Genomic DNA, 21369 nt, shown 5'->3' with positions numbered 1-21369 from the left:
GATGGTGTCATGACCAGAACATGAGGTTGACCCCAAAATGCACGACTCACGAGACCAGGTACAGGTCGGGAAGCGTCTTTCTAGAGGGGTCTGAAATTTTCATCATAGGTGCATGTCCACTGTGAGAGAGATGAGAGAGATTTTAGGATGTGGGAGGAAAACCGGCGTGCCCAGAGGAAACCCACGCAGGCATGGGGAGAACATGCAAACTCCACAGAGGCGGGTCTGGGATTAAACCTGGGACCTCAGAACATGTGAGATCAACGCTTTACCAGCTGACCCACCGTGTCGCTCTGGAAATTTTTATTTTAAACAATTTCAAAATAGTCATCCTTTACAAACTGTAAGCTATAAAAACAAAAACAAAGTCTATTGCAAAAAGTAACATTCATTTGAAACATGATCGCTGAGTGCTCCAATTCCTTTATCTCACCCCTTCATTTGTGTCATTTATTGTGATGTGGATGTTTTTCCATCAAGCTAATAGGGACTCCATTACGATATACTTTGACCTCCAGCGTGTCAATGTGTGACCAGAATCACCCATTTGTAGTTGGTGTATGCCACCGGACTGCTGGTTAGGGACCTCTTTGTCGGTAAGAGAGAGCCACATGTTGTCGTTGGACTATTAACACTATTATGTTGTGAATTCGCCTTTTGTTGTCATTCCATGAGTGTCCCTCCTCACTTTCGTACAATATGTGTGCGGTCGTGCTGTAATGTACTTGGATAATAACATTGACAAATACCTTTTACTGCCTGTGTGTGTCTGAGTTGGTGTCTCGTTCACCTGGTGCTCTGAACAGAGGAATGATCTCTGAACAGGGGAGGGGAGAGTCACATCCATCATGAACAGGCTGTAAATAAATTAATGAGTGGGAAACACTGTGGTAGAAGTGACACATAACTGCTCAGAAAGTAATTTATTTTCCTCATTCCACCAGGAAAATTCTCAGCACTCTTGATGGCCCGTCTACACCTGATACAGCTTAATTTTACATTTCCCACACATTTCCCAGTAAAAGGGCTCGGGTGACGCCCTTGCACCACAATCATAAAGAGCTCGCCTCAAATTGCTTAACTGCAACGTTCTTACGTCCTTGCTCATCAGAACTTGAATGTCACCCGGAAGCTGTTTTATGTGCAGCTAACATTAGTTTCCTTGATTTGCCTTGAGCATTTTCATTAAGAGAAAGTGAGGTATCAATTCACTGGCGAGTTACTATACTGACACAGCAAGCTGACAAACTGATGATTAAACCAAACATTTTTCAGAACTGCGAAACTTTACTGACTTCAATAATTCACATTTACATACAGTGACGAAAATAGGTATTTGAACACCCTGCTATATTCCAAGTTCTCCCACTTAGAAATCATGGAGGGGTTTGAAATTTTCATCATAGGTGCATGTCTGCTGTGAGAGAAATAATCTAAAAAGAAAAATCCAGTTTAACTTTTTTAACGATTTATTCGTGTGATACAGCTGCAAATAAGTATTTGAACACCTGAGAAAACAGATATTAATATTTGGTACAGTAGCCTTTATTTGCAATTACATAGGTCAAACATTTCCTGTAGTTACTAACCAGGTTTGCACAGACTTCTGGAGGGATTTTGGACCACTCCTCCACACAGATCTTCTCTAGATCAGACAGGTTTCTGGGCTGTTGCTGAGAAAACAAAGTTTCAGCTCCTTCCGAAAATTTTCAATTGGGTTTAGGTCTGGAGACTGGCTAGCCACGCCAGAACATTTATATGCTTTTTACGGAGCCACTCCTTGGTTTTCCTGGCTGTGTGTTTCGGGTCATTGTCATGTTGAAAGTCCCAGCCACGACCCATCTTCAATGATCTGACTGAGGGAAAGAGGTTGTTCCCCATAATTTCACAACACATGGCCGCAGTTATCCTCTCCTTAATACAGTGCAGTCGGCTTGTTCCATGTGCAGAAAAACTCCCTCAAATTATGATGCTACCACCCCCATGCTTCACAGTAGGGATGATGTTCTTGGGATGGAACTCATCATTCGTCTTCCTTCAAACACGGTTAGTGCAATTATGACCAAAAAGTTCAGTTTTGGTCTCATCTGACCACAAACATTCTTCCACGATTCCTCTCTATCATTCAAATGGTCATTGGTAAACTTAAGACATGCCTTGACATGTGCTGGGTTAAGCAACGGAACCTTCTGTGCCATGCATGATTTCAAACCATGACATCTTAGTGTATTACCAACAGTCACCTTGGAAACGGTGCTCCCAGCTCTTTTCAGGTCATTGACCAAGTCCTGTCGTGTAGTCCTGGGATGATTCCTCATCTTTCTAAGGATCATTGAAACCCATGAGGTGATATCTTGCATGGGGCTCCACTCCGATTGAGATTGACCGTCATGTTGAGCTTCTTCCATTTTCTAATGATTGCTCCAACAGTGGACCTTTTTTCACCAAGCTGCTTGGTAATTTATCAGTAGCCTTTTCCAGCCGTGTGAAGTTGTAAAATTTTGTCTCTGGTGTCTTTGGACAGCTCTTTGGTCTCAGTCTTTGGTAGCTCATCACTAGTCTTAGCTCATCGTTGGTTATTTAATTTCACTCTCAATGGGTGGTAAGTGTCCTTGTTGTAGTAAATAAGTGATGAAGACCATACAGCGGAAGCATATTACACTGATTTTAAGATCACTGCATTGGTTCCATCTGTGTTTCAGGATGGATTCTAAGGTTCTTTGACTAGTTTTAAAATGTCTTAATGGTCTTATCATATCGTATTATATCTATCTTATGTGCTTTTATAATATCAAACCTCAAGAGTCCTCAACACCCCTGGCACTGGCCTTTTAATGATTCTTACGGCCAGAACAAAAACATACAAAGAAGCCAGGCCATTGGAACAGCCTGCCAGAGTGCTTCAGGACCACAAAGACTGTTTTTAAAAGGAAGCTTAAGACTCACCTCTTTGGTTAACTTTTTTTTTTTACCGGTTTTCTTAATTGTACTTAGACATGTATTTATGACTGTATTTATTAATTTATCTATTAATTATATGTAGCTCGTTTTATTTAATTTACAAATGGACTGGCTCAGTACAATTTGGAGAGTCCATAACAGTTTACCTCCCAGATCATGGTAGTCTCAAGTGGCGGCATTCTGTGTGACTCCCAAATACCCAATATGCCTGTTCAAAGATATGTTTTGAGTAATAATTTGAATGTGATGAGAGTGCGAGTTAATATAAAAAAGTAATAATTTTTTAAATCATAACGTGGAAAATTGCGACAAGGAATATTATGATATGGCTGTTGGTTAATTAATGTTAAAATGGGAGTGTGTGGAGAAATGCTTTTGTGCTGCTACAAAATAATAATCTTGAGAAAAAAAATAGCAATTGAAATTAATTAATTGGCAATGAATTAATATTAACAGTAAATTAAAATTGCTGTTCAAAAGAGTCACTCTTTCTCATTGGATTATTTGTTTATGTATTTATGATACAGGTTTAATTGTTTGAGAACATTTTGCAGCATTTTGGAAACGTGTGTAATGCAAACCCAGACAGAAAGAAAGGAGTCCATGAACCATTTGATTTGTGTCTCACCTTTGTTCCGACATAGAAACGGCACTGACAAGGAAGCCAGAAAGTGGTCCATGACCAAATCGTTCTGCATCCCAGCATCAACAGGGGTGGGGTAAAAGAGGCATGTGGGAAGGAGGGGAGGGAGTCTGTTCCGCTTGGACGGCTGGCACATTGAGAGGCTGGTCCGGGGAGACTCAAAATAGTCTCCTGCTTTCTCTTTTTCTCTGAGCCCACCGGCCGCCATCGTGCACCCCTCTCCGCTCCCCTCCTGCCTGGTAGGAGGCAGGTCGACTTGGTGCGCATTGAGCAGTGACGACAACCCTGACTCCACTTTTTCCAGCTTGTGTGAGAACCGTCAACTCGCCCACTTGGACACAGACGGTGAGAGGCTGTGGGATGGAGACAGAGTAGTGCTGCCACCAAACAACCGGTCGAATGTAACGCGCACGCAGTGGCGAGAGGAGCAAGACTGCGTACAAGTCACGGATCATTGAGGCAATCGGCGGCGGTACCTGTGGTGACCGTATATGGATTAACCTGAGATTGACAATTCCAGCAAAAAAATATATAAATAAATAAATCACACAAAAAAATAAAGAAGAAAAACACAACAAGTAAGTGGGATATTTTCTTTCCTGTTTTTATGATCAATTTATTTAAGATATGGTATCATTTAAGGGAATATATGATCAATTAAAAGAGATAAAAACTCTTTAGGGTGGGTGCTGACACGTTTGTGTTTTCTTTGAATTCCTATTTGAATTGCTACTGATCTGATACACGCCCATCCACTTTTTCAGAAACTGTAATGTTGGTAGTTAAAACAAAAAAAAAAGTACAGTAATGCGTGTCCTGTGCAGATGTTTAGTAATCCCAGAAAGTGGACCCTCCCTCTAATAATCCCTATAGATTTTCAGATTAGATTTGTGATGCTGTTGACCACCAACTGCAACTAGTTTAGACCCGGATACGGTGGGATTACACATGAATGAATTTGAGCCCTGATATCATCCTCTGTCGTGAGTTCAGATGCCATTCATCACTGAAGAGTGGAGGGTTTACAATGCTTGGATTAGAATGCACAGTTTCATATGTGTGTGTGTGTGTGTGGGGGGGGGGTTGTTGGTTTATGTCAGTACATTGTTTTAACTTATCTAATTTTTTAAACTTGACATATTCCTTATAAAAAGGGCCAAAGCATTGTTGCACTCAATAAAAACAGTTTGATAAAAGTCCAGAAACTGAGTTTAAAATGATTACTGACATAAAAATTTAACGAGTATCCCGGTTGAAGGTTGAATCTATATTTGAGTCTGCGCAGTCATAGGAAATGTGTATGTGACACTAACCCCACCAGACCATGTGGCACACATCCGTATCACCGGTATTGTTCATTAGTGTGTGGGAGTCATGGCTGACAAACAAACTGCAGTAACTCTGGAATCTGTTGCGTCAACTCACTGAATTAGAATAGAAAGAAATACCGATGGTTCAGAAGATTTTGGTGAAACTATACATGCCTAAGGGGATTGTAGTGAGCATAAGAATGCACTGTTGTGGCTTTAAATATTTGACATAATTTTCATTAATTTAAATTAATTGTTTGTAATTTGAGCGCAAACGGTTTAATTTATGGTTTATTTTAGATACAAGTGTGTATATATATATACACACATACATTTTATGTATCGCTTACAAGATCAACCTTGAACTGGTCGCTGACCAATCGCAGAGCAGATAAATAACCATACACCTATGGGAAAATTTTGAGTCTTCAATTAACCTGTCATGCGTGTTTTTTTGGATAAGAGAGGAAACCAGAGGGCGCGAAGAAAACCCATGCAGGCACGGGGAAAACATGCAAACTAAACAAAGGGGTGGGGGCAGGGATTCAAACCCTGGTCCTCGAAACTGTGAGACAGACCCTCTAACCAGTTGATTAGTGTGCCGCCGACTTTGAAGATGTTTTGGTCAATTCTGAACATGGCTACACTCGTAGTTCTACGACTGTGCACAGTTGTTCAATCACACTATTAGTTTTTTATTGTTACTTCCCCTCTCTAAAATAGAGTATTTCAGTTGAAATTGATTAATTTATAGAGGGTTTGAAAAAAGTTTTTAACAACTATGTTTTACATATCTATTTTTCAGGGAAGGAACAATTCATTCATTATATCAATGTATTAATTTATGGCCAGTTAGCCTTCCCCACAAAATGATATCTATTTAAAAAAATGTTAAAATCTAATCAAATTATTGTATCAATAGCAGGAAATAATACATTGGTTTTACCTATGGCAGACTTTATATGAAGGTGTGTGGTTTATCTTTCCAAGAAAAATGTTTGTAATTCATTTACTTAGATTAAATTTTTTAGTTACCACACAGATATTAGCATGTCTTTGGAGAGTTTGCGCTAACGTCTTGTTCTAGTATGTGTCTCCTTCATCTCTTTTCTTCCTCTTCTTCAGTAATGTAAACATTCCTCTCTGTAGTTCCCCAAGTGGGTGGATCGAGACACCACAGTGTGTGTGACCTGCTTCGCTCTACACATTGTGCCCTTTCAAGCTTACGAGCTTAGTTTAGCTCATTACCCGCTAAAATAAACGCGATTGTGATCAGTACATTACTCAGCAAGGATTAAGTGTGAGTGCAAAGTGCTGTGAATGTGATAATTGTGTGAAAATCTGCACAGTAGAAAACATCCGCCGCTCACCGCTTACACATGGGTCTGTGGACGTTGTAATGGCGATGTCGTCTGCAACGCCTAGTTTGTCTGTAGAAATAGTGACAATTATCACGTGATTGCAACCCAAGGATTTGTGGCAACAAGTCTAGGGTGAACTTGTGATACATGTACACTGTATAACTTTTTGGTATAGCATCACATGATGCAGCTCACAACCTTAAATATGTTTTCATTGTGCTAGCAAGAAGAGAAATAAGAAGAGAATGCATGACTTACATACTTTAATGTCTTAAGTTTTATTTTTTATTCATCAAAAGTTGATGTTATTCATCACAATGATACCTTTTTATGTATACATTTTTGTAACGATACATCTCTTTCTTACATACACTAGGTACAGAAAGTATTCAAATCCCCTTAAATATTTCACTCTGTTATATTGCAGACATCTGCTAAAATCATTTAGGTTCTTTTTTTTTCCTCATGAATGTACACACAGCACACCGTATTGTATGCAGATTTATTTAAAAAGAAAAACATTACACAGCCGTAGGTATTCAGACGCTTTGCTTAGTATTTAGTAGAAGCACCCTTATGAGCTAATAAAGCCACAAGTCTTTTGGAATGATGATTTTTTTTTCAAACCTGGATGTGGGGATCCTCTGGCTATCCTGGTCGCAGATCCTCTCAAGTTCTTTCAGGTTGGATGGTGTTGGTGGATGTTGGTGGACAGTCAATTTATGTGTCTGCAGGGACACTCAATTGCTCTGTCTGGGCCATTGAAGAACAGTTATGGAGTAGTTCTGATGCCACTCCTTTGGTATGTTAGCTCTGTGCTTAGGGCCATTGTCTTTTTGGAAAGTGAACCTTCTGCACAACCTGAGGTCCTGAGAACTCAGTGCAAGGTTTTCATTTAGGATATCCTTTTACTTGGCAACATTTAACTTTCATTTGATTGCAACCAGTCGTCCTGTCCACGCATCTGAAAAACACCCCCACAGCATGATGCCACCACCACTGTCTTTTACTGTTTGGAATGTATTCGACTAGTTATGAGCAGTGCCTAGGTTTCTTCACACATACCACTTCGAATGAAGGCAAACAAACTTCTATCTTAGTTTCGTCAGACCAGATCATCATCTTGGAGTCCTTCAGGTGTTTTTATAGCAAACCCCATGCAGGCATTCTTGTCTGTTGGACTGAGGAGAGGCTTCTGTCATCCTACATTGGCATAAAACCCCGACTGGTGGAGGGCTGTAGTGATGGTTGACTTTCTCGAACTTTTTCCCATCTCCCAACTGCATCTCTGGAGCTCAGCCACGGTGACCTTTGGGTTCTAACTTACCTTCCTTCCTCACTAAGGCTCCTCTACCCAGATTGCACAGCAATGCTGGACAGGCAGCCCTAGCAAGGGTTCTTGTCCTCGCAAATGTATTCCATTTAAGGATTATGGAAGCCACTGTGCTTTTAGGAACCTTAAGTGCAGCAGATTTTTGTTCTGTGACCTTTTTCAAATCTCTGCCTTACCACAATTCTGTCTCTGACCTATTCAGGTATTTCCTTTGACCTCATGATTCTCATTTTCTCTGACATGACTCCGAGGTGTTAGGTCTTATTTAGGCAGGTGTGTGACTTTCCAAATCAAGTCCCATCAATCAAACACAAATGATCAAACGCAGCGGGACTCCAACAAACCATCTTAAGGATTATCAGAAGAATTGGATAAAACGCAAGTTCAACATATGAGTGTCACAGCAAAGGGTCTGAATACTCATGGGTGTTTGATATATCAGCCATTTATCCATTTTCCAAGCCACTTATGTTCACAAGGGTTACGGGAGTGCTGGTGCAAATCCCAGCTAACTTGGTGCAAAAGGTAGACTACATTCTGAACTGGTCACCAGCCAGTCGTAGAGCACATTGACACCTTAACTGAGCTTTTTTTCCTGTCAATATGGGGTGCTGTTTGTAGATTAATGCGGAAAAAAATTAATGGAAATTATTTTAGAAAATGGCTGCAATACAAGAAAGTAAAATATTTAAGAAGGTTTGAAAATTTTCCGTCCCCATTGTACACAGTATCCCATGCCAATTTGTGAGACTCGTGAAAATTTCTGTTGAACTAACAAAATGTGAGAAAAGCAATCTAGTTCTGCCGATCTCCATGTTTTTGTGGCCTTTTTTTCATGGCTAATGATGCCACCCAATTGCTTACCACCTTCCAAGGTGCCATGTAATTAGATGAGTTGCTAGCATTGGCTACAAACTGATAGCCAAAAGAATTAAAAGCGAACAGCAGAATGATGGAATATTCCAGTAAATATCCAATAGGAGGCAAAGGGTACCTGTGGCATTGACCTGCAAAAGCAGGAAGCAAACTTTTTAAATACAAAGAAGAGTCAGGATAGCGACTGGCTTTGGTGGAATGTAAAGGAAGACTCACTAAATGTGAAGTAATATTATTATTACATATATTATGGAGATTAATTTAGAAAAATGAAAATAAAGAACATTTTTTAAATCCAAGTAAAGTCTGGATATGAACCAGCTTTCACAGATGACCTGGAAGAAACGTCCTTGAGCCCGCCCCTGACGTCCTCTGTGCTTAGCATTACAGACCATTCATTCTAGCTAAGCCAAGATGCCGACATGTTGTACACAAAACTGCAACAAAACTGAGAAAACGCACCCAAATGTATCCTTCTTTAACCTCTCGTGGGGTCAACCTGACAAGATAAAGCTGTGGATGTCACAGTTGAGGCTTGTTCATCAACTGGGGAAATTTGCCCGCATCTAACCAATACTGGTTATTAGCCGCTAGCTCTAGCCTCTTGTGCCAGTAGCAAGCAGCAACATACTTTATGAGGCAGCACAGTGGGGGAGCAATAAAGCGTTGGCCTCACAGTTATGAAGACCTGGGTTCAATCCCACGTGTGTGGAGTTTGTATTTTGCATGTCTGCATGTGTGAAACCTGCCTCCTGCAGTTGACAGCTGTGAGAGGCTCCAGCACTCAGAACCTGTCAGCTAAGCAACTAAGAAAATGGATGGATGGATATATACGTGTAATCACTTTGGGGAAGTCCCTTTTATTTTTTTGCATTTTATATTCCAGATATAAATAACCCATTATATAGTCCTACGCCATACTCAAAAAATAAGGTCACGTTTTTGATAAACTTTGGACATAGCCCATAGCATTCATATATCTCACGTAGTTCACTAGGAATCCAAGACCGTTAAAAAATGTGTACTCACCGATGTCCTTTCACCAAACTGTCATGGATCATATGTAAATTGATATGTAACACGTCCTTGTTTAAAAAAAAAAAAAAAAAAAAAACCTTTGTATCTATTACTGTGTCTAGTACCCCCTGTACTGCTCAACGCGTCGATCGCGATCGACCGGTCGATTGCGGGATGACGTGCCCCCAAAAAAAAAAAACATCAGCCAAAGGTTGTGCTAAACACCGCTGATGCAGTCTCGCAGATATTCAGCGCTGTGCGCAACAACAACAAAAAAAAAAATCTAATGCAAAATGAAAGTATAACATACAGCTATTCAGTTTATGGAAATGTGATTCAATGAGTGAGGGATGACTGGTTGTTACATCCAATGGCACAATTCACATACATACTGTAAAAAAAAAAATGAAAAGAAGCCACTAGTTTATTTTCGGCAGCACACGAAACTTTCTCTAACAACAACTACTGCTCCACCATACTCTCTTTCCCTAGTTTACCTTATCTTGGGGTAAAAAAATCTGGGCACCCCTGATCAAGTATCTAACATCTATAGTGGTGGCACGGTGGATCAGCTGGTAAAGCGTTGGCCTCACAGTTCTGGAGTTTGCATGTTCTCTGGGTTTCCTCTGGGCACTCCGGTTTCCTCCCACATTTCAAAAACATGCAATATTTGTAGGACACTATAAATTCAATTCTGAGTGCAGATGTTTGTCTCAATGTGCCCTGTGATTGGCTGGCAACCAGTTCAGGGGGTACCCCGCCTCCTGCCCATTGACAGCTGGGACAGACTCCGGCACTCCCCGCGACCCTTGTGAGGATAGGTGGGGAAGAAAATGGATGGATGGATAGTATCTACAGTATGTTATGCAGACAACACACAACATTTCGCAACTATTTATGGCGGTGCCCGTGTGCAGCCCCATCCCCCATGCCCCCGCCGCCAGTCGATCGAGAGAGGCTGGCTGCTTGAAAAGTAGATCTTGGGCTAAAAAAGCCTGACCATACTTGCTGTATATTCTCTACATGTAGACCAACTCCTCAGAAAAGCATCAAACAAATCTCCGCAGTCCATATATATACATATTTGTCGTCAGTGTCATGCCCCCTTTCTAACACGTCAAGTTCCACCTGTCTGTATTCTGGCTCAAATGCACAGGTTTGAACATTGTACATGATGGTATTTTTGTTTTGTTTGTTTGTAATTCTTTTTTACAAAAATCAGCCACCAAATGCCTGATCGTGGACGTTCTCTGTTCGGTGAAACGAATCCATGAGAAATGGGGGATCAGAACAAAAAGCACTGCAGGCGTGGCAAACGCTGATTGGCTGTCAGTTTTCCAGCCGGGTTCATTAAAATATCTGAGCAAGAGACTAATTTTGATCATCTTAAACAATTCAGATATGTTTCTTGGTGAAATCTCTGGATAACTTTGGCATTCAAAGAAACACTAAACCCTCATCTACTAAGTTTTAATGTGTGCACTCATTCCTACTACTTTTGACCAAGTCTTCCTTTAACAGGTGATCAGATGGTAACAGCTAGCCACTCAACATAAGGTTTTGTTAGAGCCCAACTTTTTTTCTAAAGGCTTTGACCTTTTGTACACCCTGAACTGATTGCCAGCCAATCGGAGGGCACATCGAGACAAACAGCCGCACTCACAATCACACTTAGGGGCAATTTAGAGTGTTGCATGTTTTTAGGATGTGGGAGGAAACCGGAGTGCCCAGAGAAAACCCACACAGGCACAGGGAAAACATGAAAATTCCTCACAGGCGGGTCCAGAATTGAACCTGGGACCTCAGAACTGTGAGGCCAAGCCTTTCCAGTTGAGCCAGTCTCCTACCTATCTATGGAAGACTTTTGTCAAAATATCCCACTGAACAAGAATAATGGAAATATTTTTTCATTGTCATTGCATTAGTAAAATTTGACTTTTTAGGGGTGGATCTGTCTCATCTTTTGCCCCAGCAAAGGGCTTCCCATAAACTGCTTTGGTAGCGTTAAAATGTGCTTTGATTGGAATATGACGACCAAGTGGACTAAATAATGTGAACATGTTCCAGACAGGGTGTGAGAGCTCTTAGGTCTCAGTTTCCAGCCAGTGGTTGCAGTGGCTAGCTTCTTGCTTCTACAATAAGTAAAGCCTGGAAAGTGAAAGAAAGTTTGAGATCAACCAAGTCAATCTCCAGATTTAATCCTTTTGTCACGGATAGAGGAGTCACTGATGGTGTAGTGGTATGCACACCTGACTTTGGTGCGGGATCGGATCCCACTCAGTGATCGCTATGATACGTGCCCTGCGACTGACTGGTGACCGGTTCAGGGTATAGTCTGACTTTTGCCCAAAGTTAGCTGGTATAGCTTCCAGCACTCCCGTGACCCTTGTGGATGGAAATGGATGGCTGGATCATACGGAAAAAGAGGAGCTGGATCCAAGAGCAGGGGGAGACAGATGTAATGTGATGAACAGTTGATTGAGGAAAAGGTAGGGAGGTGGTCCTGGCTGGGGTGGCAGGCAGTGGCAAGGAACAGAGGAAGTCAGTGGAGAGGACAGGTGGCTGGCTTGGCGGCAAGACTGATGCTGATCTGGAACACAGGGAATACACTGGGAACAAGGGGAGATACAGGAGTCAACAGAGGATTAAGCAATAAGTGGCTACCAGAGACAAGTGGGCTGTAGTGCCCTGAAACACTTTGGCACCGATCTCTGGAAATAAACAGGCTTATACATATGTTGGTGGTGATGAGGGCTGATTGGACACATGTGCATGTGTGACTTTGAGGAAGGTGCTGGAAAAGAAAGCTCCATCTAGGTTTCAAACTTGGTCATGCAGGTCAGTCCATTCTGTCATCTTATCTTTAAAGGAGGAGAAACACAAAAACAAACAAACAAAAAAATAGAATAGGTTGCAGTGAAAGTGTGGAAAAGTATCATTGATGAAGAATACACATTGGTACTTTCAATGAGGTCATGGGCAGTTTTTACAAATAAATGTTTTGCTACTAAATATAATTTTTTTCTTATTGGCTTTAATCCATTTGCAATCTATGTATCAATCTATTCTGTGCAACTAAAAATGTGGTATTTCATTGCTGAGTATAAGATGCAGTACATACAATACACTAAATACTTGTGGACGCTGCTGCGTTTATGAAATATTCCCGTGTATACGAGTATACTGTAGAGGAAAAATATAAATGTAGTTTTTTCCTGACAGTCAGTAAACATATAAATAATTAATGAAATACAGCAGGAGATGTCTCACAGAGGGTGGAAGAAATCGATATAAGATTCTCAATGTCTTACATCAATTTAATATAATAAAATCATATTGGTAACATTTGGCAGAACCTGAACTGTAAACAACCCCTTCAACTCTTGATTGGGGAATCAGAAATATAGCACGCAGATAATAACCCAGGGGATCAACTGTAATGTATGTCAGAGTTAGGTTTGCTTGCTGCACTAATCACCTTGCTTCTCTACATTAATGCCTTTGTAAAAAAGTGCTTGAAAAATAACATACCCCTTGACCAGACCTCCTCACAGTTGGGGAAAAATTGTAAAAATGCATTTACAAAAAAATGCACCATTCCTCCATTGAATAACAACTGTTATGATTTGTTGAAAATGAACCATATCTATCCTTTGTGGATTAGTTTTGATAAGAAAAAGATTTGACTGTTGTCATTCAGAAAGGTCTGGACAAGCCACATTGGGTTTTTAAAATACCCAATTTGTAAACATTTTATGAAACTCTCTAGCTTGCAGGGATTTGGTTAAAAAGCATTCCAGTTGTCTAATCTACACATGTGTCTAAACCTAATTTTTTTTTTCCAAAACCTTGTTGCATACTGTCTGTCCTTGTGAATGGCTTTGTGTGCTTAATTAGACTCCCAGAACAACGGGCTAAAGAGGGGTATTTGGGCTCTGGGACTCCTAAATTATTAATGATTTATATAAAGTCTGTAAACATCTGAATTTCCACACAAAAAGGAAAACAAAATATCATAAAACAATTTCAGGGTTGATACTGATATGGTAAACTTTATTTTGTCTCTTGTCTGTCATTTGTCTTCATTCTGGCTCAGAGAGGAAAAGTAAATTATAAGGGAGTTTGACTCCCCCTTTAAATGCAGTATAAGATAGCTAAAAGTCTTCCCAGTCTTCTTTATTTACATTGCATTAATTAAGGTTGAAAGTCATAAAATTACCTTTAAGACAAGATTATTATTATTATTTGATAACTACAAAGATATTTAATCCCTGAACGTAGACTTCCTGCATTTGCCTCCCCCCTAAATAAGAAAAACAACAGCAGCTAAATAAATGTTGCTTCTGTCAAGGTTAATACATTTATATACGCATATGAATCTATATAATTAAGATCCATCCATCCATTTTCCATGTTGCGTATTCTCCCTAAAGGTTGAAGGTGTGCTGGTGCAGTTGACTCAGATGACTGTGGCCAAGATGTGGGGCTAACTTTCAACTCTTTGCCAGGCAATTGCCGGGCACATCTAAACAATTAGCACTTACATTCACACCTTTTGAGTCTTCAATGACTTCCATGCATGTTTTTAGGATGTTGGAGGTAACTGGCGTACCCATAGAAAAATCACACAGGCACAGGAAAAGATCCAAACTGCCCAAGGGTGAGGCCGGCCGGGATTTGAACTCCGTTCCTCAGAACTATGAGGCAGATGAGCAACCATTCATCCACAGTAATGCCCTGAGTTAACATCATTTAGTTTTTTTAGTATTTAGCCTCAGGGAATGGAAATTGTGTAGTCATGTGATGCGCAGACTCCATTAAATATGTAGATAGGGGTTTTATGCCCCAGATTGTATGATCACTGTCAATACTGTTAATATTAATTACCTGTTAACTTTTCAGTTTATTTATGTTGGGATATTATGAGGTGGGGAATAATCATGGTTATTATGGAATCACGATTAATAAACATGTTTATCCATTTATTCATTCCTATTTTACAATTTTGTGGTTATTCAACTAAGAAAAATCAACTAAAAGAACAACCTCAAAATAATAATGTATTCAAATAACAGACATTAAAAAAGAAAATACACACTTTACTAGAGTGGCATATTTTTGCCATGACTATATTTTCTATCATGTGTCTGATAAAAAAAATAAATCCTCAGATTATTCTGGCATTCATCAAATAAACAATTTTTTTCTCATCCTAATTGACCTAACCCTGGAAAAGTTTAGTTTGAGTTCGTGCCGCAGTTAGAGGAAAAAGTATGTCTTTTGATGCAGTCAATGATTACCTGCTATTCCCGTTTTGTGTGCCTTGGACACTTACTTACAATGAGGTACAATGCATGAATAGAGGTACTCGTTTATGCTCAGCTAAAAAGAGTACAAAAAGTCCTCAGAACTGTGAGGCCAATGCTCTAACTAGTTGCGCCACCGTGCCAAAAGAAAGTCACATTATATACATGTAAAAAAAATGTCTTTCACAGATAAGGAATAATATATGCCCATCATCATTATTTAAACTGTCTACATGTGTTACTCTGGTGTTTGTTTGTGAATATTCAATATTTGAAGGTAAATCTGTTTTGTGATCAAATGCTAATATTAGCTAGAACATCAGTAGTGTTTTCTATTAACTATTCGTATAAAATGCTGATTTCTAAAATGATGTCTTGTATTTTAATATGAAATAAGGGCAATTATGTTGTTGCCTGTTTAGTTTTAAAGTAAATGCTAAATGGGACATTACTAAACATCTGAAAACACACTCATATTTGCATTAATTGCCCAAGTTACACTTCACACATTCTCTGCAAGCTGCAAAGAATGATGATCGTATTTTGCGATCGACTATGAAAGGCATTGCTTGACACGCGCCCATCACGTTATCCATGGAAATTGGTTGATTTTGATCGGCGGCCGTGCACGATGCATCAAATTTGGAGAAACCCAGAAACCAAATAGTTAAATTGCTACACAGTTAAATGTAACAAATGTCAGCAAATAAAGGATTTGAACAAGAGTCTCTTTTAGATACTATGTGGTACTGGATAGGAGCCACACTGGAGACTGCAGAGTAGAAGACTCAGGGCGCACTGGTGTGTACAAAGGAGGGATTTGGTGGGTGCAGTCAAAAGAATGAACTTTATATTTGTGATTAATGAGTAGCTTCGGCTGTGACAGCGTTGTAAGAATAGTGAAGGCTGGGCAAATGCACCACTGCAGCCAATTTGAGATTGGGAACACCCCTGCAAAAGAGGAGAAGGAAGTAATAGGACTGAGATTGATGAAGCCTAGGTTCTGAAGATGAGAAGAAATGCAGCTCTTACTCTAGGGACTGGAATACTGAAATATAGAGTAGTAGTAGTCGTACATTGACTCATCTTCAGCGACCAAAGACTGAGTTATTTCCCACGAACACCTGACCTGGATGTCTTATTTGAGTCACAGACTCGCTATCTATGGTGAGGTAGGTCACAGAAAGGTATTTGCAGAATTTTATTGTTTTCCTTATGGGTTATACTCAATGGATTCCTACAGCTTAACCCCGACAAATTCATGGTAGTCTACCTTGTTACAAATTTTCTGTTCACTGTGGCACGTTCACAGTCGTATTTAGATCATGTTTAGATTACATTCAAATGTGTGATTTCAATATGGGCCAAAAACATGGGCTATCCCTTTCTAAAATTAAAGTGACTCCTGACATATTTTCCCATTTCTCTTAGATTTTATGTAAATAAAATTCCAGGTTAGTGGAAGCAAGTGTCAGTAGGTGACATTAGTCAGAAGAGCTCGGGGTAGGGTCACTAACACTGACCCTTTCAATCAATGTAGTGCTTCTGAACTGAAAGTTCTCTAGGATGTGCAGCAGTTTGACAAATGCTGCCCACAAAAAAGATACGAGAAAAAAACGATTCAGACTCGGCCTGCATAATCTTGGGACAAAAATGACATTGCCATTTTTTTAAACCTGCATTATATATTGTGATGTTAAATTAGACAGGATTAGTGTTGGAAAAGTTCATTCATCCACAAACTAGTCCAAAGTTCAGTTCAGTTCAGGGTTTATAGTTCAAAATGTTTTTGCAAAAGTTCAGTGTTCCAAAAAATAATATTGTAATACTATATGTCAAATACTGTATGTTGCTCATAATAGTTTCATTTAATTGTTTTTGCCCCACCCCCTTCAATCCACAGTAGTAAAAGGCAGCATCTTGGAAAAAAAAAAACAACTGCAGCTTCCAACCTACAATCTCAAAAATGTGGAAAAACAGCATGAATACTCAATTTTTTTTTAATGAGGAATTAAAACAAAAGCAGGACTTTTGTCCCGAATGTGCAAACAAAAACAAAAACACCAACACAGTATGACAGGAATGATGGTGAAAGTACATTGGTTACTTTGCGTTCCTTGCAGTTCTGGCTGGTTATACTAACATAATAATGTGTCTCTTCTTCCATTACAAAATCAAATAAATTCCATATTATTACAGTGTGATCTTACAGTGTTTTAACTAAAGCATTCTGATACAAATAATTTTCCTCATAACATCGTGTTCTTGCACACACAGCTGCAACGTGTCTCCCTATTTTCATTCTGAAGAGCAAAATAGGAAATGCTGCAGGTTCAAATTCTTTCACACTTCTTTTATAGTTATCATACAAGGAGATAAGTATACAGCACCTTGGGCTGCTCCATGTATTGTTCGGAGCATTATAATTTACTGTCACATGGGTGCTAATCTTATTAACATGTACAAACAGGTGTCTCCGCCGGTCATTTTTAAGATTATAGTTGATTGACTTCATATTATAGTATGCCAACAATGCAGCAAACCCCACAATGTGATTATTACACAAAATATTGTGCAGCCCTAATTCAACCTCGAAATAAAAAAAAAAACACAGAGAATCACTCCTCATTATTCTTCGAGCTTTTAAAAAAGCTTAATTCAACCACGACTTTGCTAAATACAAGAAGCAACTCATCTATTCTACCAAAGATAACCACATTCTAGAACACTTCTATTGTTCGCTCAATAATTTTTGGTATTTGCTGTACAAATCTGGGCTCCTCTGATTACTGTTTAATTGCCATTTAATTGTTTAATAGCAACATACAGGCAAAATCTAAAATGTGTGAAGTCTATGGTGAAAACAGTGAAGAAGTGGACCAATGACGCAATCATACAGTAGTACCTCAAAGCTGTTTTGACTGCACAGACTGGAGTGTCATTGAAACTTCAACTGGCGGCCTAGATAAATATATGTCCCCATACTGCCTCAAAGTCTGCACAGACCAGATTGCTCCGGTCTTCACACACATCTTCAACAGATCTCTGGAACATTGTGAAGTAGCATCCTGCTTCAAACACTCCACCATCACCCCAGTCCCAAAGAAACAACTGTAATCTTTGGTCTGAAGACCTACAGGCCTGTTGCTCTGATATCTGTGGTCATGAAGTCATTTGAACCCCTCGTGATAGACCACCTCAAGAGTGCCACAGGTCACCTGCTAGACCCCCTGCAGTACGCCTACTGAGCAAACAGGTCTGTGGATGATGCAGTCAACAAGGGACTGCAATTCATCCTAGAACACATTGCTGGTGCAGGGACCTACATGAGGATCCTGTTCATGGATCTCAGGTGTGCATTCAATACATACATACATCATCCACAAAATTCTCTCCTTCAAGCTTCTCCAGCTCAGTGTCTCACCTATCACACAGGGAGTTTTACAGCTTTCTGTTGGGCACGGCACAGCAGGTGAAGATGAGGGACAGCACCTCCTCAACACACACCACCAGCACCGGGGCACCCCAAGGTTGTGTCCTCTCTCTGCTCCTATTCTCTCTCTATGCAAAAGTCTGCACCCAAACACACCAAGTGTTCAAACTCATGAAGATGACACCACACTCATCGGCCTCATCAAAGATGATGATGGGTCTGCGTATCGACAGGAAGTGGAGCGGCTGGAGGTGTCATCTGATCAACATAACCTAGAGCTGAACACGCTCAAGAGACATGCTATAGAGATGATCGTGAACTTCAGGAAGCATCCTCCATCACAGTTGTCCCTCACACTGTCCAACTGCCCTGTGTCAAGCATCAAGACCTTCAGGTTCCTGGAAATTACATTTACTCTTCTGGGAATTCCTGGGGATCTCTCTCAGGACTTGAAATGGGAGACAAACATCAGCTCAAAAGAGCTCAGCAGAGGATGTACTTTCTGTAGGAAGTACGCCCTGTCACAGGATCTTGGTAACGTTTCATTGCTCACAGACTCTCCGTAGTGTGTTTTATATTTTTCAAGAGTATTTTCTGTCATCTGGCTTTCACTTGGTGGCACAGTGGCACAACTCGTTAGAGAATTGGCCTCACAGTTCTGAGGACTGGGGTTTAAGTCAACTCCACATGCAAACTCCACACAGGCCTGTTGTGGAGTTTTCCCAGTGCCTGCGAGAGATTTCTCCGAGCACTCCAGTTTCCTCCCACATCCCACTGCATATATGCATTATTGGAGACTCTAAACTTCCCTAAAGTGTGATTGTGAGTGTGACTGTTGCTTGTCTCTATGTACACTGCGATTGGCTAGCAACTAGTTCAGGATGTACACCGCCTCCTGCCTGATGATAAAGGTAAAGGCTGGTAAAGGCTCCAGCACTCCCATGATACTTGTGAGGTTAAGTGGCTCAGAAAATAGATGGGGAGATGGATGGCTTTCAGTTGTACTCAAGCGGCCGGAGACAAAAATGATGCAACTTTTTCTCATTTCTTACCCCCTTATTTCATATCAGTTGATTCAGTTCTCTTCTGTTCTATTTGTGACACTCCCACCATTCAGTGCAAAAAAAGTCTTACCACTCACATTCTCTGGATTTTTTTCCACTGCTGTATCCACATAACTCTATATTTCCTCTCCCCACATCACCCACAAACACCACATTTTCTGTGTCATTGAAAATTTGATTCACCGGGGATTAACTTGGTGTCATGATTCACTTAGAATTGTGTCTGATCAATGGACTTATTCATGGTAACACTGGTACACAAGTGTTTTCTTTTATACATTTAATGAAAAAGTGACTTATTTTCACAGGGAAAAAGCAAAATGCTGCTATGGTATTGTCATAAAGTGATATGCTTTCGTTAAAAGGATCAAAAATCATAAATGTATTTTTACAGCATAAATTTGTCATGGGGAAATTGGGTCATTTGAGGTTCAACTCTGTATGATGCAGTGCGCCAGCCCTCATCCTGGCCCATATACTGCCATAATGACAAGCCCGGCTTTCAAGCTTGACTTTTAGCATGATTGTGCTATTCCTTGCTCCAGATGTTCAGCTCTTCTGCCCTGCCTGTCCTAGTGCTTTAATACATTACAGACACTCATTAAATGGGCAGGCCTAAGAGGACACAAGGCCAATCAGGCTTCGCCTCCATGTTTCCCTCTGATCTTCCCCACCTATGTCGCACTGTTTTTAATGCACTACACTCATAATCTACACCAGGGATCTATAACTGCAAGGCCAGGGCACAACTCATGTGGTCCTGGGCTGCAAATACATATCCATCTTATTACCTCACTGCTAATCCTCACTATGGTCCCTATCCCAGCTGACTCTTGGGGAGAGGTTTGATACACCAACCGATCAACCATTTCAGAATCAGTATCAGAGTCAGCTTTATTGGCCAAGTGTGTAAAAACACATAGGGAATTTGTCTCTGGCAGTCCGTGCCACCCTGGTCCAACATTCAGAATAAAGAAAAAACTACCAAGAACAAAGAACAAGAGACATTTAGTCAATAGGAACACTTTCTTATAAGAGTCACAAATGTGCAAGATAGAGAGTCTTCTTCATTTAGAACAGTTAAGTGTGCTTCAATGCACCACATTATGTTAAGCTTGTACAGATGCCCTTAAACGTTTCCAGTTTGTGTTATATAGACCAGTGCAATGACAATTGTGCAAAGGGAGCAGTTTAAAGGGACAAATTGTGCAATAATCTAGAAAATGTATTACTAATACTACTACTGATTGGACCAGCAGTTTCCTCCCACTTCCCCAAAACATGGAACATTAATTGGACACTGTAAATTGCCCCTAGGTTCTGATTGTGAGTCCGGTTGTCTGTCTTTATATGTCCTGTGATTGGCTGGCAACCAGTTCAGGGTGTACCCTGCTTACTGCCTGTTGACAGCGTGGATAGGCTCCAGCACTCCTGTGACCCTTGTGAGGATAAGTGGCTAAGGATATGGATGGATGGATGCAGCGTGTAAGGTAGATATGAAAGAAAAATAAATGTTCTGATCAGAGACTAAAAAGGAATAAGACATTCTACTTATTGTCGACCATGCAGGATGAGTCGGGAAGAATTTAACACTCCAATTAAACTTAACACCCCTACCTATCCACTTCAGGGTCACTTGCAACCCCCCCTTGCCTTTCTGTCAAATTGCTTAATATTGGTAGACTCATGCGTCAATGACCCTTCGGCAATTAGCTTCTCGCGTGTCCATCAGCAGCAGCCCCCAGGGGATTGCTAATCTGCAAGATAGCTACCCGTCATTAAAACGGTTTGTGACAGAAAAAATGTTGGAGAACCCTGATGTACATTTTAGTGTAGATTGGCTAGCCTTAACCCTCTAGCCTCAAGCTAAATTTTACTGCAAGGCACTATACCAAGGGGAAAACACATTGGAGGGACAATGATCTGGTCTATAACGAGAACCCCAAACGGGTAAAGGCACTCTGCACAACCTGAACGCAATGTGGGATGTTAACACACTTATCTCTTACCTGTTCTAAATGAAGATTTTACATCTTGCACATCTAATAATGAATAGTTCCTATAA

General features: G+C 40.3%; 1 protein-coding gene across 1 annotated transcript in view; it reads left to right on the top strand.

Moving 5' to 3' along the window:
- Positions 1–3934: 3934 nt before the first annotated feature.
- The window catches only part of LOC133507602 (contactin-4-like), a 242846-nt gene continuing 225411 nt past the window's right edge, over positions 3935–21369 (top strand). Inside the window, exon 1 of the mRNA XM_061832828.1 lies at positions 3935–4182. The gene's annotated coding sequence lies outside the window, so the exon portion shown is untranslated. The remainder of the gene's footprint in view (positions 4183–21369) is intronic.

Source organism: Syngnathoides biaculeatus, chromosome 10 (genome assembly GCF_019802595.1).
Source record: "Syngnathoides biaculeatus isolate LvHL_M chromosome 10, ASM1980259v1, whole genome shotgun sequence".
NCBI lineage: Eukaryota > Metazoa > Chordata > Actinopteri > Syngnathiformes > Syngnathidae > Syngnathoides > Syngnathoides biaculeatus.
This window is presented reverse-complemented; position numbering and strand designations above follow the sequence as displayed.